Raw genomic sequence first — 19,619 nt, forward strand, 5'->3', positions numbered from 1 at the left:
ATATCTAGAAACAATAAATGCTGGAGAGCATGTGGAGAAAAGGGAACACTCTTGCACTGCTGGTGGGAGTGTGAATTGGTACAGCCACTATGGAGAACAGTATGGAGGTTCCTTAAAAAACTACAAATAGAACTACCATATGACCCAGCAATCCCACTACTGGGCATATACCCTGATAAAACCATAATTCAAAAAGTGTCATGTACCAAAATGTTCATTGCAGCTCTATTTACAATAGGCAAAAGATGGAAACAACCTAAGAGTCCATCATCGGATGAATGGATAAAGAAGATGTGGCACATATATACAATGGAATATTAGCCATAAAAGGAAACGAAACTGAATTATCTGTAGTGAGGTGGATGGATCTAGAGTCTGTCATACAGAGTGAAGTAAGTCAGAAAGGAAAAGACAAATACTGTATGCTAACACATATATATATGGAATCTAAGAAAAAAAATGTCATGAAGAACCTAAGGGTAAGACAGGAATAAAGACACAGACCTACTAGAGAATGGACTTGAGAATTTGGGGAGGTGGAAGGGTAAGCTGTGACAAAGCGTGAGAGTGGCATGGACATATATTCACTACCAAACGTAAAATAGATAGCTAGTGGGAAGCAGCCGCATAGCACAGGGAGATCAGCTCTGTGCTTTGTGACCACCTAGAGGGGTGGGATAGGGAGGGTGGGAGGGAGACACAAGAGGGAAGAGATATGGGGACATATGTATATGTGTAGCTGATTCACTTTGTTATAAAGCAGAAACTAACACACCATTGTAAAGCAATTATACTCCAATAAAGATGTAAAAAATAAAAAAGGCACATCTTCATAACGTGGACCCCCTCTCTCTCCATCTCTGTCTCTTTCAGATTGTTCCCATATTTAATGAAAGCCCTAAGATGGCCTCAGGCATCCCATGATGTACTTTCTGTCCTGTCTCTGCAGCCTCATCTCAGACGCAGACCCTGTCCTGGTCCTCTGGGTGATTTCATCCCTCTGCCCAGAGCCCAGTTCTGCTCACTCCACCTGCTGCTATGTCTCACTTCTCAGATTTCAGCTCAACACTCTCACTGTGTCAGCGGAAGTCCCAAGTCTCACTCTAGGTCAGGATCATCCCGCTATTGTCTCCATGACATACTTGCTGCACTGGTCACAATTTCTATGTGGCTACTGATTTCTGTGATGATGTGCTGTGTGTCTCCTCCTGGACCCAGGTCCCACAGCACAGAAACTGTGCCTGTCACTGCTTCATGCTCTGCCCAGCAAGGTGCCCAACATGAGGGAAGTACTCAGAGTATAGCAAAGACGATTTTGATTCTCAAAATTAAATCTATTTTAGACTTAGATGAACTTTGGAGATCTTGAAAACCACATTTAGTGAGGGACAAGGCAGGAACTCAAACCCAGCACATGGATTTCTAGTCAAATTCTCTTTGAATTCTGCCATTCTTATTCATAATATATCACTGAACAAATATCCATTGACAGAACACCAATCTAAGCAGTATGCTTAACTTCTTGTTTGACTTCAAGCCTCATTAATTCTAACTGTAATCAAATACATGAAATGTCTACAGTTTTAAAGGTATCTCGCTTCAGTACTCCCATCTGTATAGTATGGTGATTCTTCACAAAAGCAGCTTGGGGAGCCTATCAGAAGAACAGCCTATAAAAATCTAATTTCTTTATCACTTTGGTACTTGGAGAAGAAGAGCTTTGATCTTTCTTTTAATCATTTACCTAAAAGAAACATAAACATTATAACATGGTCAGTTAAGAATTAAGGGTAATGGAATACTTAAGAAAATTAATTACTCTCAAATGTCTTTCTATAGGAAGAGTTCCACAGTGCATCTCAGAAAGACAATTTTGCCATCCTGAACATTTTCTTGCTCTGAAGGCTGGTTCCTCACACCTGACTTACAAAACCAGTAATGGAAGCGGCAGCCAATGGAACTGTATTCTTACCGAACGGATCTTCCAGGGCAATAAACATTAGGGGCCTCTTTCATATTACATTATCTCAAAAAGTCTTTTTAGATGGTGTATAAAAGTGCCTATAGTAAAAGCAGGGAAGAGGAGGAAATCTGTATTGCCACAGAAAACACCTCACATAATTTGTGTAAACTAGCATAGTTGAGGTTTCTTATGTCACAGGATAAGGGAAGCACTTACAGACCATTAAAAAGAAAGGGGGTGATCCCATCCACAGAGTAAATTCAATTCAGAGAGAGAATATAAAAGATATTATCATAAAATAGAATAAGGTGATACAACGTGAAGGAAGCATAGCATTCTTTAAGACTATAATCTATTTTTAAAAAAATCACAACAAAGCATCATCATTTTATTGTACGTTTAATACAATAAAATGGAAATCTATAGCTCTTCAAATGGAAGACCAGTACTACATTTACATGGAAAATTCCCAACAGGAAATGAGAACTTCATATCCTGTGGCTTAAATGTTACACGTGAGAGAATAATAACTATTATTTGCATGCAAACTATACACATTAGCAATATTGAATCACTACTTCAAAAGATTCTTTTGAAATACCTCAGGACTCTACAATCTAAATATATTTTTTTCCTTGTGGTAATAGAGCAATTACTGATAGTATCCATAATTTTCTGCAGAATAAGATCCATATTATGTCTCAGGTTTAGAAACAGCATTAGAGGAATATTTATGAAATTAATGAGAATGCAACATTTCTAAGTCAAAGTCAAATAACCTTTAAGAGAACATTAAAGACTGTTAATAGATCTAGTTTATCAACACTTAGGAGGATACAATAGTATACGAAAAAGGATTCATAGATTTCACATAAGCAATTATGAATGTATTATCATAATCACAGACCTGCGTACACAAAATCTGGATGCAACTTGCCTAGCAAAATAAAAAACATAATTATAGTAATACTTAAATATACATCAAATATTTTGTTTACTCCAGTATGGAAAAGATGAATATGATAATCATTTTTACTATTTTAAACTGAAACACAAGCATAAAGGAAGAAAATCCTTGTTTTATTCATTTATCAAATAAGTTAATTAAAAACTATCTATTAAAAGAGAGAGCTACCTTCCAAAACATGAATCAGAATGTTCCACAATGAACTCTAATCTCCAAGAGATTACATGATCTCTGATCTCTGAGACTAAAACCCCATAACCCTTTGTTCAGACTGTAATGTTGCCTTATAATAGGATTTGTGTCATGACTTATCCCCAAACACCTATGCACACTAAGTGGAAAACTACATGAAGAGAAGAAATGTGTCTTAGTCAACTTTAGATTGCAGAGAATAGAGCCCTGTGCACTCAAGATCACTTAGGAAATATTTCCTGAAGAGAAGGTAGTTCACCCATTCAACATATACTAGCCACACACCTACTCTGTGCCAAAATTGTGCTAAGCACAAGAACAAAGCAAACATCGTCCTTGCCCTCAAGGAGGGCTCCATATTAGATCTGTTTCTTTTACTTTAACCTTTGTGTTCTGTTACCTATGCTTAGTCATGCTAGCTCTGCACCTTTTGTAAAAGAATGTTGCCTATAGCCTGAAATATACATGACAGCCCATTCTCAAGGCTCTGACCTTTAAAGGTATAATACATTTCAATTCATATAGAGATAAAAAGTTGCAGAACAGAGAATAACATTTGTGTTGGTGGTGGTTTACAGGAACATCGTGACCTGACCTCTGTGGACAGCTGCAAGAACAAAGGATTCCAGCACCAAGAAGTTTGCAATTACCAGCCACCACACCACCACCACCCCTGCCCCTTTTAGTATAAAAGAAGCCTGAATTCTGATTGTGGTAAGATGGTTCTTTGGGACATTAGTCTGCCATCTTAGTCTCCTGGCTTTCCAAATAACGTCGCTGTTCCTTGTCCCGACGACTCATCTCCCCATGCTCCCCTCCCAGAGATAACCACCACTAGTATTTTGATGCATTTCCTTTTTAATGTCTCACAAACTTGATACAGATAGTGTTAAAGTTTTGATTAGCTTTATATTCCCTGGCATTTTATTTTTTTTAAGGTAAGATCTATACTTTTATGATTAAAAATAGACCTTTGATTGGGCTTCCCTGGTGGCGCAGTGGTTGAGAGTCCGCCTGCCGATGCAGGGGACACGGGTTCGTGCCCCGGCCTGGGAAGATTCCACATGCCACGGAGCGGCTGGGCCCGTGAGCCATGGCCGCTGAGCCTGCGCTTCCGGAGCCTGTGCTCCGCAATGGGAGAGACCACAACAGTGAGAGGCCGCATACCTCAAAAAAAAAAAAAAAAAAAAAAAAAAAAAAAAAAATAGACCTTTGACAACAGTGCCTAGAATATTATAGGCAGCCAATATCTGTTGAATAAATATATGAATACACTATATTAATTTGTTCTGGGGATGATGGCTCTTTTGATTTTCTTTTTCCTGTGTGCTGTGAAAAATGCCCCACCTTCGATTTGAATTGTAAAGCCTTCTCTGGTGCCTTCTTTAACTGTCTTCTTTATATAGTACAAACTCTTCAAAAACCATTGGTTTGGTAGTTATTTACACTGTGGTATGAATTAGAAGAGTTTTGTGGTTCCCTTATGATACACAGGATATCTAGCCAGCTTGAAATGAGAGTGTTGTTAGATGCAGTGGGAAGAGATGCTTTGGAGGGTGGGGTAGTAAAAAAGATAATTCAATGTAACAGAAGCTTTGACTGTATAAACATTTTTACACTTAAAGAAAAAATTGACTTAAATGTCCTTTTTTAAAGTGATAATAATATTATGTAATTGCACAGGAAACAGGAAGGGATGACGCAGGCCATCTTTAACCCTGCAACTTATGGCCATGACTCGTTTTAGCTGCAGGAGTTGTGATCAGAGGGGGCAGCCTGTCCTTCTGAGTCAATGTCACAGCCAGAACCCAATAATATCCTCCCCTTAACCCCAGGCAATGGCTGTGCAAATCTGGAGGTCAAAAGTCAGGATGTCTGACATACCAAACCTTCTGATAATATAACAGTGTCCCCTGATTTAGAAATCTCTCACCTTTATGTAGTTTCAAGCAGTCTGATCATACCTAACTATTATTATAAAGGGGCTACAACTTGCACATTGCCACTTTATAGAAATTGGTTTGCATCTCACAATTTGTTATGCGGTCATGTAGACAAGCTTTGAATGCAATTGACCTGGGTCAATGTGCCAGTGGAAAGAGTGAAAAGCCTCAATATCTGCTTTGGCTCATTTAGCCTAATTTTTATTGAATATAGGAATTAACTAATACCCCAAAATGACTTGGATGTTGCATGAGCTAAAATTTGTCAAGGCCTGATCACAGTTTGAACTCAGAAAAGATGCACATTGAAAGATTGATTCTCTGATTTAGTCTGCTAATATTTCTCAGTACCTAAATACATAAAGTACCTCAGAAAACCAAAGGCCTTTGACACAAGACTCTTAAAATTTGAAAATAGCAGATTCAGAGAGATAGAAATATTATGATCACAGGGAAGCAAATAACTGAATTCTGAGGTCATTGAGTAAGAGGAACACCCACCAGTGGTGTTCCCTTGTGGGTTCTCTCCCTCCCCTCTCTTCTCCACCTTGCCTGCTGCCCTTTAATCTTGACTTTAAGCAAGTCAATTACAAGAAGGAAACTAAGTGGTTTAATTTAGATGAGTCCAAAAAAGTCCTGATATGTTTACTTTTAAAGAATATACTGGATCTTAATTTTACTTTCCTTAAGTATATGTGTATACATATATATAATCTAGTTTTTTAAGTGATTTAAGCTATTAGAAGGTGAAGCTAATAATTTTAATAATCTTTAATAATAATTTTTAAAAATCTTTATCACAAAACTGTTAACTCTGTCACTTCCATTAAGGACAATGCTCAGTGTGTAAGTTTTTGTGAACTCATATCTCATTTAGTCCTTATTAATGCATTATTGTATTATTGCATCCCATCTTGCTGAATAGGAAACTGAGTTTTAATCCAAACGTTGTAGCTCTATAGCTATTACAGTTAAAGTAGATGAGAGCAAATTTGAATACTGTACCTTAAATCGCCCCAATTTAGAGGATATTTGCCTCTGCAATCATGTCCCTTTTACAACGATCATACTTGCGTAGAATTCTTAGATGATACAGCTTTTAAAATAATAATATGAACTTTTATTACGCCAATATATAGAGTTAAAAATTGTTACATAGTTCTCATCATAACACTACTACAAGGATAGGAGAACTTTAGAATTTTTAGTAATATAGCATTCTATACAAAAAATATGCATTGTAGTCTAATTATGCTTGATTTAAGTTAATTGGCTTGCTTTTGCAACTGGCTTTAGTCAGCAATATTTGATTTATGTAATGGCTATGTGATCATAATGAGTTTTAGAACAGTTAATCCATTCATTTTTATTTCTGTCATTCTCTCTCTGGTGTTCTCTTTCTCCCCATATCTTTCTCTCTCTCTCTCTCAGTATAAAACAGTCTATGATTTCACTTTACAGGTACGATGGTACACATCTATAATTTTGGTTCTCTGGCATATATTTACTCCTATATACTTATTCTCCAAGTGAAAATTCTATTTGCTCTGGGGAACCACATTTACTTCTGCTTTCGTCATGTGGTTTGGACAAGGCTGATCCTAGCTCTGCCCTCCCGGAAGGTGCTGGAGTGAGGAGGATGGAGGCCTGGGACCCGGGCCCATCCATCAGAGCCTACTTCCTAGTGATGACAAGCTCAGGGGTGGGGATGGAACTCAGGCTGAGACAATGAAAGCCCCCCTGGAACGTCCACTGACGTCACTGGAAAGATGCACCCTTAGGCTTTTTCTGCCAGGGGTGCCAGCCAGGAGTGGTGGAAACCTGTTTTGCCACCAACTGGAAGAGAGTCACTGAGAATGATGCCAACCAAAAGGAAAGCAGAGAAGAAAGATGGAGAGTCAGATTTCTGAGCACCTGGGTCCAGTCAATAAATAAACAAATCCTTTCTCTTCCTTAAGCTATTTTAAGTAACTCATGCAAATGAAAGAATCCTGACAAAAACTGAAGTGGTCACACATACTTTTGTATCCTGGAGAAATTAAAGGATTACCCATTATCCCATATTTGGATCTTTAGATACTTTCCAAACTTTCATTAACATAAACAGCATAGCAATGAACATCTAAATCGTGAAGGGTTTTCTATGGTTTGGATTATGTCTGTAATTTTTAGATGATTACTGGGTAATGAGAATTATTTTTTACAGTTTTGCCAACAATCCATCGAAGTTATTGCAAACGCTTCACCCTCAGCAAAGTGATTAAATTTTTTAAACAGGCAAAATAAACCAATCTTCTGGACCAGGTAGCTATATATAAACATGACTTTAATTAAGTTCCTCGAAATTTTATCTCTCTCTAATAATAACAGAATAAGCACTTAAAACCCTGTGAACTTAAATCAGGATAAAAATAATGAAATGTTTTCCAATAAGTACAAGGATCAAAGAATATAAACCACTATTTTAAAAGTTACTCTAAAAGATTTTCTTGAATATATTAAAATCTAAATGGAGTAAAATAAAAAGAAGTTTTGAGCTTTAACATAATGAAAAGTTATAGCAACAAGAATTATAGTCATTGTGGAAAAGCTGACATGATCCTATGTGAAAATTAAACACTCAAATTCCACTAAATATCACAGATTCTAGTCATTTCTGTATTTCCTAATGAAGTTGGTCATATATGGCCTGATCTTGATTAGGTTCTTGAATAGTGAAATAAAATTACTTGACCCCAAGTTTTAAAAAAGGGAACAAGATTGAGCTGTCAACTTTGCAACAAAATTGACCTTTTATGATGTTTATTCTAGTTAGCAACTAAGATGGTCTACTAACCAGAAGTGTTGCTATACATTATTTTTAAACTGTATTTTCCTGTTTCATCTCTTACTATACATCAATGTAAAGTACTTTTTCACAAATGAATTGCAAGGAAGGAAATATCTTCTTATCTTCAATACTTCAGAAAGAATATTCGGATATGTCTAATTAGCTAAGACTCATTAAAATTGGGGATGTGCTGGGAACAAAGCCCCCTTAGGAATATCCATTCGGAAGACTACCCCCCCCCACTTCAATGAAAGCATGATAAGTGAAGAAATATCAGTAAAAAAAGATGATGGGCTTTTTATGGGGATAAAGTAGTCTTATGTGGGCAGGAAATATTTTTTATCATTCCAAGTTATCAGAATGTTCTATGGTTTGCTTAGGGATTGTCTTGAATCTAAATACAAAGTATAATAAATCCCTAATCCTTTCTTTTAAACTTATGTGTTATTCTTCACCATATTTTTCTAAATGGTGGCAACTTTCTACGTGTGTGTATAACTGTTCTCAAACGCTGCCACCTAAAGGTTAAAGTTGGGCACAGACTAATAATGTCTAGAAACCAAAAAAGTACAGAACCTGAAGATTCACAGAAATCCAATCATCTCATTATATCCACGTGTTCATTTACATATACACTTATCTACCTGAATGTTTTGAAGAGAAATATAGAAGTAAACTATTAAATATTCCATGAATATTTTATCAATGACCTTACCAAATAAAAAAGGTAAAATAATCAAGAATAACTTAAATATGTACCAAAACACTACTACTACTACTATTACCACTACTGAAAATTAAAAAGATGTTTTATGGGTCATTTTACAAATTAACATGTTTGAAGTATTTTTTCTGATTAAACATTTAAGATTACGATATAGCTAAATGAGACCCATTTTTGTCAATGCATTATTGGCTGGTTATAAATTGATATTTCTAATTTTGAGAAAAGGTCAGTAAAATCCATCATGCAAACTAGTTAAAACCACCAATAAAAAGCAACCTTGGCCATATGTTAAAATACTGAACACGCTTGGTCTGAAAATATTTTGCAGAAGGCAAATGTCCAGGTCAAATCCAGATGACTACCGTATATCCAGGAAAGACAATACTTCAATGTAACTGCTAACCTACCGAATGATTTTATAATGGTGCTTTTAGTAACCCACAAGAAGAATACACAATACACAGTATTCTTAAACTTATGCAATATTATATGTCGATTACATCTAGATAAAAGCTGGAAAAAATTAAATTATGCAAACTTACAATTAAATTATATTAAACACAAAAGAAAATAAAGAACAAAGCAAAATAAACATGTTGCAGTGTTTATTCATTACTTCCCATAAAGATTAACATTATCTGGAAAATTCTGGCCAGCAAAAAGTTATTCTAGGAATAGATGGGAGATAATTCCCTGGAAGAAAAATAAATCAACCACCTGTTGACACCATCAAAAACCCTTTGGTATGATTATATATTTATCAAAATCTTCTTCAATACTTCCAGGTCCCAGGTACTTGCTATGAAGGCATTACATAGTGTCACCTTTAGAAATCAATAAAATATTGCTTTGGCTTTTATACCTCTCTCTTATGAATTTAGTTAAGACGGGTCTGTTTATCAAGGATTGATCATCTCCTGGTAGAATGATATACAGTTTGGCTTCAGAAGCCACAAAGAAGACTCTGCAGGCTCCACCAAGAAAGACACAGTTCATGGAGGGAGTCCTACACAAACAGCAGGTCACCTTTCTGTCAGATGTCTTTTTAGCTGTGATTCATCTTTGTGTCTGTGTATAATCATCTCAAGACAGGAAGGTCCTTGAAGGCAGAGACTCTCCATTTGGTTCATTCGACATCTAAGCTCTGGTATAGTCAATACATATTTACTGATTGAATGAATAAATGCATTGTTTATATTTAAAATTAAATTGTATACAGTTGTTTATTAAATCAGATGTGAATGTAAATAAGTTTCAAATATAAAATTTTACAAATTCATATCCAAAATAACTTCCATGAAGCTTCATTCTAGCTTATGCTTTAGCACTGAATAGAAAACATTGATAAATTAATTTCAACACACAGTGTATGGACAATAACAGTGCTTGTAATTTTCTTGGGCAAACATGGTACACATTAGTAAACTTCCCATTTGAAATTAAAAAAAAAATTAAAACTGCTTGCCTAATAAAATATTCTCAGAAAAATTTTCACTTATTAACACCAAAATCATTTACTTGAAATAAGGTAATTTGGTTGTATTTTTTAATGTGATTAAAATAGTATCAACAGAGTTATACTTAAAATATGTTAACACTTTGGAACTCAGAAGGCAGAGACTCAAATCCCACCACCTTTCTGCTACTTCAACAAAATACTCAATTTCCTTAATCCTTAAAATGGCAATAATAATACTTGTAAACACATAGGAATGTTGTGTCAGCATAATGAAACAAAATAAAATCTGAATAAATGATAGGCATGCATCAGGAAGAGGAAGAACATCTGGTAATTGACTTGAGCTCTTTCTCATAGTTCTAAGTGGACATGTGCCCTTGTTGCTAGATGTGGTCCTAGGACCATGTCATCAGCTGGGGGAAACCATTTGTTTTATGTGCAATGGCTTGCTTTCAAGCTTCCCATTTAACCCTAACAAAAGTGTCAGCTGATTTAGGCAAGTATTGATAAGAAAAAGATCTAAGACCCAATGATTTTTTTGTTTTGTTTTGTTTTGTTTTACAGTTTTGCTTTGGAGAAAAAAAAAGAAGGAAAGAAAACATTTGTACCCACACTGATGCTTGCAGTGGGTTGTCATCAGGGCACTGCTGTCTGCATCAGGACCAGTTATCGTTAACACCCAAGCTTTCACTCACAACATGAGGCATCGTGGGACCAAGCTTGCTCCCAGCATATACCTTTGCTCCACTTAATATAATATTCAGTCATCAACCTACTTTACTCGTGACTCCTTAATTCAGATTTATGAACAGCAAATGTACTATGTGAATCATGATCACAAAGTCATGAGACACATTCATGGATGGACAGATTAACTGAACAATTTAATTGCAAATTCCATGAAAGTCACTAATAGTTATTTAATACATGGTCATCAATGTTAATAATTAATGGACAGTGGCTTTATTTGAATTTTAAGTATGGAATTCCACTAGGATCTGGCTCTATACGTATGAGTTACTAAAATATTAATACTGGCCTCCTCAATTTTCCTAAAATCATATGGTTTTTGTTTAAGGTACATGAGCATTTTCAAGTTTGCCTAAATATGAAGCTTAACATACTGATGCATAGAAAGCTAATTCAGGGCATAGGGATATTTTTATTTATTATTAACTTTCTAAGAGGCCGGGGTGTAATCCAGACCAAATGCTCCTTGAGGTAGGAATTTTAAAATGTATATTTAAGAGTTTACAGTTAATAATTCATAATCCATAATTCATAATTCATAGTTTTGAAAAATTTATAGTCATAAGAGTCAAGCTTGGAAACTTGAGTGTTACCTGAAAGTGTAATAATAAATTATGAAGGTACAACATGTCATTTCCCGGAAGGTCATGTTTTAAGAAAACAGTTACAGTAACAATATTTATGTGAATTCATACATTTTTATATTTGCCGGAAGCACCTTTAAGAACAGAAGCATTTATTATCGGGAATATTAACCCATCTATCAGAAAACCCCAACATTATAAACAATATCACATGGCATAAAAAATATGCACAGGCAGCACTTCCGAAAGTCAGATCTCAGAGCCGGTACCTACTGTGATGTGTGGAATATTAGCATCTAGAGATCTTCAGTCTGGAATCATTGGATCTATACTGTTTAACAACCAATATAACTCTAGAGCTTTCATTTAATATTTAGGATTTTCTGAGTTATGTTAACTAATTTGGAATGAAGAGAGAATATATGCTAAATTTTTATAAAATAAAAAAGGTCCTTCAAAACATACCGAATTACCTTTAGAGAAATGTAAGCGTTTTGAATATTTAATACACTTCCCGAGTATAATGAAGTTATCATTCCTTCATACTCCTCTCACTAAGAATGAGTACTTTATTAATGTTGCTTCTTTGGTGAAGAAACTTGGATCTTGTAAGATCTTGCATTTTTCACTGTTGGAATTCAGTCAATAATCTAAGGTGGAATCTTACACATTATTAATTCAATGTTATTGAAAACAGCAACTGAAGTTATTGGTATATCACAACACTTCCCTCAGGGCACACAGAACCTTGTCCCCCTGCCCCCCTTTCTCAACTTTCCTAATTTAATCCTTACTGCTGATGCAATGACTCCTGTTTTACCACTGGCACTTACAGCACCCACATCTGTTATCCTAAATGTTGCCCCAGTTATTTCTTCTCCAGGGATTGATGGCATTACATCCAGAGGATTTTCATTAGCCTTCAGAGAGAAAAATACATGAAATATAGCTGTAATCCAAACTACAATCTTACAAAGAGTAGCCAAACCTAAAACCAGAAATGATTAGAAATGATTCACCTGCTGTTTAGAAATGATTTTCATCCATTTTCTTTGCTGAGACTGATTCAGAATTACACAAAGCTAATGCATTTACCATACTACATTTTCTTTTAAAGACTTTATGATGTAGACCATTTTTAAAGCCTTTATTGAATTTGTTACAATACTGTTTCTGTTTTATGTGTTTTTGGTATTTTGGCCACGAGGCATGTGGGATCTTAGCTCCCCGACCAGGGATCGAACCCACACCCCGTGCATTGGAAGGTGAAGTCTTAACCACTGGACAGCCAGGGAGGTCCCAATCATACTATATATTTATGCTACATATTTTAACACATCTTGAAGGATTTGTCACAATTTTAGTCATTGCAAACTCTTCATTTATAAGTGGCTAGCTCATTTCTTTTGATTTCTAGCAATGCCGTTTTCCAAAAATCAGCATGTCTTCCAGGAGCTAAGGACATAGAGAAACACATGTAGTTGTGGGTTTGTGGAAACTGGAGAAGGATCAGTCTGTAGCCATTAGGTAAGTGCGTTTATGAGTCCAAACAACCAAATATTCAATACATTTCTCTCCTAACTCCTGTTCTCTCTCTCTCTCTCTCTCTCTCTCTCTCTCTCTATATATATATATATATATATATATATATTTAATATTTATTTATAAGTATTTATTTATATTTACATATATTTTGTGTTTGTGTGTGTGAAATGATCCTAGAATGTTTGAACTTCCTCAACCAAGAATAAAATACATTAAAATTCTAATTATGGTCCTAGAACTTGTCAAAGTACCTCTAAATGGGTCACCAATACAGAACCACTGTGTCTTTTCTGTTCAGAGCAGCTAAGCATGAGGAAGCCCTTTTGAACTTATATTCCAGGTTACACTTAAGGGCAAATATAGCCACATAAACCGTAACTTGATTACAGTTTTTATGGGTTCGTTATTGCAAGAAGTAGATCCTTAATTCAATGATAAGGTAAAATAAATCCCAGGATTAATAAAGAACTCATTCTCAAAAGCATTTGACCAATATTTTTGATGTATATTACATACCAAACAGTAAACACTGACAAAGCCTAATCTAGAGACTTTTAAATTTCTATATAGGAGAATTAAAGAAAAATGAAGCTTAAAAAATATGACAGACTTTCAGTCCAACAAGTTGATTGTTCTTCTATTTCTTGCTTTCTCTTCTCATATATTTCTTTTTTAAAAATCCCTTTCCTAGTTGTTTCTTCTGTTCAAATCATACCTTCCCGACAACTGTTTTCACCTTCTCCATATTTTCTTTCTTTTTTCCTATCGGTAACAACTTAGCTATTGCATTATTTAAAATAAATAGTCAGTACACAGTAGCTCTACAGGCAAACAAATGCTATTTAAGGCTGGTATACACTTATCTTCAAAAAGCCTCTCATTTCCTGCAACCTGACAGGAGTCATTGGCTGCTACAAATTCTGTAAATATTGCCTTAACTGAATTATAGTAAGCTTTCTAACTGTTATCCAAGTGTCAGAGCCTCACATATATGGATATTTATACCTTTTTTTAAATCACTGTTTTATTGAAGTCTAGTTAATTTACAACGTTGTGTTAGTTTCAGGTGTACAGCACAGTGATTCAGTTATATATGTATATGTATATACATGTATATACATATATATATATATATATATATATATATATATATTCTTTTTCAGATTCTTTTCCATTATAGGTTATTACCAGACATTGAATATAGTTTCCTGTGCTATACTGTAGGTCCTTATTGTTAATCTATTTTACACATAGTAGTGTGTATATGTTAATATCCAATTCCTAATTTATCTCCCTTTATTTATATACCTTTTATTTATATGAAAAGTACAGCAAGATAAAGTTAATTTATAAAATGTAATTAAAATCATAAAATTAGTTATAATCATTGAAAATAATTAAATTTGTTATATAAAATCTTGGTGCAAGTTTAAGCATCAGAGATGATCTTAGAAAGACACAGATCCTGTCTAAAGAAGAAATAGATTAACTCTAGTGAAATACTATTTACTCCATAAAAATGTTCTCTCTTGCTTTTTAGGTAGATTTTAGGGTGATAAAAACAAATTTAATTTGACAAGAGCGTAATGGGGGTCTCACATTTTGATGAGTATGACATATGTCTAATAGATATCTGTTGAAGACAAAATTTTTCCTTCATGGATGACACCTCAATATTTTCACCTGTGAAAGATGGGCCAGATCAGGGGTCAAAACCTCAAGTATCTTTGGAGGTTATGCAGGTACTAAGTTGTGAAATTTATTATTTGCAAGGTCACGGGGATGAGAGGGTCTGTGGAAACCTGGAGGAGACACACCCCTCTATAGGGCTCAGTTGTAGACTCAGCTTCACCTGATGGCCAGACAAGCCCAGTGTATTTTCAAGCTGATTTTGATTTTTCAAAATAAGCTGAGAATCAAGATGTCTATGTGAAATTTCCAAATATTTAAAATATTAAGGAGGCCAAGCACAACTGTGGTTGAAAGCTGCCTATGAGTCACCAGTTGTTTTTTTCCAGAGCCAGTGCCCTAAAACTCCCCTACAATACCCATATGGCAGTGTGTTTAGTAGTCATTTCTCATGGGAAACTCAAGGCAATGATGTCACTGGTTTTGGACACGCTGTGAAAATCCTGTGGCTACTACGTCAAGAAAGACGAGTTTGTCTTACACTGCACAAGAATATTGTTGCTTTTTAAAGCTCTGTGTGTGTGTGTGTGTCTGTGTGTGTGTGTGTCCCTTACATAAAGTTGGATTTTAAAATAGCTCTTCATGATTTTCCTTATGTAAGAGTGATTTCAGAACTCTAAATCAATTGAAAACTTAGATACTTTTTCTTATTTTCTTTATATTGGGAATATTACTTTTACATTGTATTCATAAATGGAATGATCTAGCTGACTTGACTATACAAATATTGTTTACTAAGTTTTACTGTCAGCTATTATTCTTTGCATCATAAACGCTCAATTTGATCTTTGATTTTCCTGCGTGATTTCTCTCCTTGTTTCCAGTCTAGAAAATTTAAGCTTCTATAGATATAATTATCAACCTAAATTTGAAGCATGCATATGGCATACTCAAAAAACTAAAGATATTCCTTAAATTTTCTATTGCAGAAAAATCTCTCTGAAATCTCTCTGTGCTTTTAGTCATAGTTAAAATTATAAATATATAAAGAACTATGTATGTCAACTATAAGCTATTCACATTTCTGAAAGGACTATGAATTTGGGGTTGTTTTTCCTATTCCTATATTTAGCAAGTGAACGATAGATGGAATTAGTAATTGCAATGATAAATGCATAATAATTGAAATGCAAGCATCTTGTAATTAGTTTCTCTCTGATGAACTTTAGCTTCCAGTTGACTGCTGAGAAGGATAAAATCTTTGAGGTTAAACACATTAGTTTCATTGGTATCTTCTGCAAAGGATTCATTTTGCTTTGAGAGGCATCAGCAAAACAAAAGCATAAAGTTTTAGAGCTGGATGGGATGCTGAGATGAAGTTCACACACACACACACACACACACACACACACACACGCACACACACACACCACTATCTGCCAGTCTTGTCTCCAGAGTTATATTCAGTGTATAAAATACTTCTCGTTACTAGCCTTCCAGGAGTTTGTATTATTGGATTGCAAAGCTGCATGTCATCACACATTTGGCATATGCCTACACAGAAATATTGCACAAATGTGTATTATAATATTTACTCAAAACATCTCAGAGAATGATAATAATAGTTATCAAGGTTATGACAATTCCTTAACTAGATTTTCCAAAATAAAGCTAAAAATAGCAGCATTTTATATTCACTTAAAAACAGGCATTTGGAGAGCAAGGGAAAATAAATGTTTATTTTAAATGTGCATTGTGAAACTACTGTATAATTGCTTAAGCCAAATTTTGTGGCTTTCATTTACAAATTAGATCATTCTGTATAAAATGATACGTGATCCCCACTAGGAACACCATCCTAGACATAACAGCATGTAAAGTGGGACTAGTGCCAAAACTGGACACAAAGAATTTTTAAGCAACTCTTCTTTCTGAAGAGAGGTGCCTGGAAATTGGAGCCAGATCTCTTCCCCGTGGGTTGCTAAGAATCAAGAAATTACAGAACCCCTCCTTATCTCTATCTAGTAAATGGATGGGGGAAGAGCACAGGTGGAGTGAAAGTGGCTACATCTTGTGAAAATTTGATGCTACCACTTGGAGGCTATGGTGAAAAGGAGGGGGACTCCCATGCTGTTGCGTGGCCGGACATCTGCTGGGGTAATAGATTTACTCCTGTGACTCAGGCCCTTTGGTCAAAAGAGAACTGGAGAGAGACAGCAGGGAGGGTGGATGGAGGGGGTAGGAGTGGCCCCTACATGCCACATATACACATTTGGGAGAGGAAGGTGTCCATGGACCACAGGGACATGGAAGGCAGACAAGGCCTTGAATCCTTCCGCTGGCAGCCCACGCAGGATGAGCCTTCATCCCCTCGATGAAGGGACCCCTGCGGCTGGAGGGTGTCCATACTCCACGAGGGTTGAGGGATAAGAGGGCTTCAGGGTCAGTTCCAGAAGGATCTCCCACTCCCACAACTGAGCCGCAGGAAGGGCCCTGCAGGACCCCCCCCCACGAGACACCAGCATTTTGTCCTATCATCACAGAGAAGGTGAACCCTAAGAGTGAGATGGGGTGAGAAAAGGCAGACATTTCTCTTCCCTTACCACTCCAGGCACCTCAGCCAGGGCCAAGTTTGTGCTTGGAAAAGAAGAGAAAATGAAATATTAAGCAAGTTTGAGAACTGAATTGGGCTTTTAATAACCAAATTCATTCCCAAGAAAAATTAGCAAAATATCCAAAACGTTGTTAAGGGATAGGAAAGGGTCTGAGAACAATTGTAAGATTAAAGGAAAAAAAAACACAAACACCTATTTTAGATTAAACTTCCCCCTGAGTTAAACACCTCAATAAACTTGGGTTTCAGCAAGACTCACGTTACTTTTGGTCTTTATTCTATTCTATCCTTTGAATCTACATTTGGAGAAGAGGTAGCTGAAACGAGAGGTGCAAATAACTCTGCAGACCAAGATTTATAGATGGCAGGCAAGTTCATCATTCCTTCAAATCCTTCAAGAGGCCAAAGATAATAAAAACTTAGGGTATATTGTTTAGTTTTTCAATTGGAGTCAGAGACTAAGAAGACTAAGAAACACAGTCCCACTCTAATCAACACCTCATTCATACAGCACTGGCGCTATTTATCATCTAGCGAACTAATAACCTAACAACAGCCAACTATCTTCAGAAATCTAGTGTTTCAAACCTCAGGGCCTGAGTAGACAAGACTGAAATAAAATCTACTGAGGTTTTAACTGAAGCCAAGAGCAAATGAACCAGCCAGTACCTTGAGCAGAGAAGATGCTGTCTTCACACACTTAACTCTTCACTTATACTAATTAGGATTAATGAGCAGAAGCATAAAAAGACTCCAAATAATGGTGACTCAAACAAAAGAGAAGTCATTTACTTTGCCCTTAATTCGGGGGTCTCTTTGTCAGCTTTCCACTTCCTCATCGTTAGGGTGTGACTCTCATCCTCTCCTCACCAAGGGAGGGCTGTGCGTTCTAAGCAGTTGGATAGAGAGAGGCAGACAAGCACACCGCTTCCTTTAAGGCTGTGTCCTGAAAATGGTACACTTTACCCCCATCTCTTTGTCCAGAACTAAATCACAAGGCTGCTCCTTCCTGGCTGCTGGGGCCCAAGTGAAGGTGAAAGTTCTACTACAGTAGAAGGATTGTATAGGGGCCAACTAGCAACCAGCAGTTACTAACACATACATCACTTTTACGACAAGCTTAACTAGACATAGATAAAGACATATCTAGGAATTAACTAATCGTATATTCTGGACAGTCCAAATAAGTATTACAAACCCATGCACTAAGCTTTATTCACACAAGAGCCCTTATATCCACACTATTAGTTTTTACCCTGATCAAATAATTTTGATTATATGGTACAAAGCCCACAGTTCAAGAGAAGCAACCAGTTATGAGAAAGGAGAGGAGATGAAAAAGGAAGACATACCAGATTATAGTGAGCTCTGGTAGCCCAAAAGCAAATGTAACTAAGAAAAAGACACAACTCAAACAGCACAGGGATCTAGAACATTTAGTATAAAGCATATACCATTCACTCATTATTTTACCCTACAAGTATCCCTGGAATAATGACCGAGGCTCATTATGAGCTTTCAAAAAAGGCTGGGCTCTTTTAAGGAAGGCAGGGTTGAATGTAATGCAGTTTTGGAGTGGCTCAGTTAAGCTGCTTTCCGTGCTGACAGACAATAATCACCAGGCATTTCAAAGACTCAGTTATTCAGAAAAATCCATTCTCCATATAAGCCAGATATCTGAGAGTTTCACTTTAATGTGTCCCTGTGTGCATTCTTAAGTGTGTTCATCAATAAACAGCTTTTATGTTTTTGGACATACAGATTTTTAAAATGTGTGAGATTATAAATTGATTGCATTACACATAAGGAGGATTATAAATTTTATTGAATATCAATAACTAGGGTTCATAATCATTCTAATAGATATATTCATTTTACCCTGAAACGACATTATAACTTGTCCTAATTGTTAAAGTATTCCAAATTACCTTAAACTTGCCCCAGTCAATGTACAATGAGAAACACTATAGACTGTCTTGTTTTATAAATATAAGGTAATTTTAATAACTAATTTTTAATATTAAATTAAATGAGAATTTCTATTAATATACTTCTCTTAGATGAATACATCTGACTATTTCTTCTCATCTGTACTGATAAAATTGGATTTATGAGTATTTAAAATATCTCTGAAAATCCAAATAGGTGGCAAATAGAACATGTCAATTAATGAAAAGAAAATGACTCTTTTAGTTGCACGTCCCTTATAGAATGTCTTGTGGGAAAATGCAGATAACTGGCAAACATTTGGGGATTAAAATGGTGGTAAGTATGCACAAAACTTACAATATGAAAACTGTAATAAAATGAAAATAAAACATAATTATTAACTTCGGGGAAGACTAAAAGTAGTGAATAAAAGGAAAAGTAATCATAGCTGTGAATAGCATCTATATAATCATAATAATGTAAATAT

The 19,619-nt window shown here is 35.7% G+C and overlaps 1 protein-coding gene across 1 annotated transcript in view; it reads right to left on the minus strand.

Moving 5' to 3' along the window:
* The window catches only part of ADGRB3 (adhesion G protein-coupled receptor B3), an 802,318-nt gene that overhangs the window by 552,305 nt on the left and 230,394 nt on the right, over positions 1-19,619 (minus strand). The gene's annotated exons all lie outside the window — the stretch shown is intronic.

The sequence above is a fragment of the Phocoena phocoena genome, chromosome 12, assembly GCF_963924675.1.
Source record: "Phocoena phocoena chromosome 12, mPhoPho1.1, whole genome shotgun sequence".
Classification (NCBI taxonomy): Eukaryota; Metazoa; Chordata; class Mammalia; order Artiodactyla; family Phocoenidae; genus Phocoena; species Phocoena phocoena.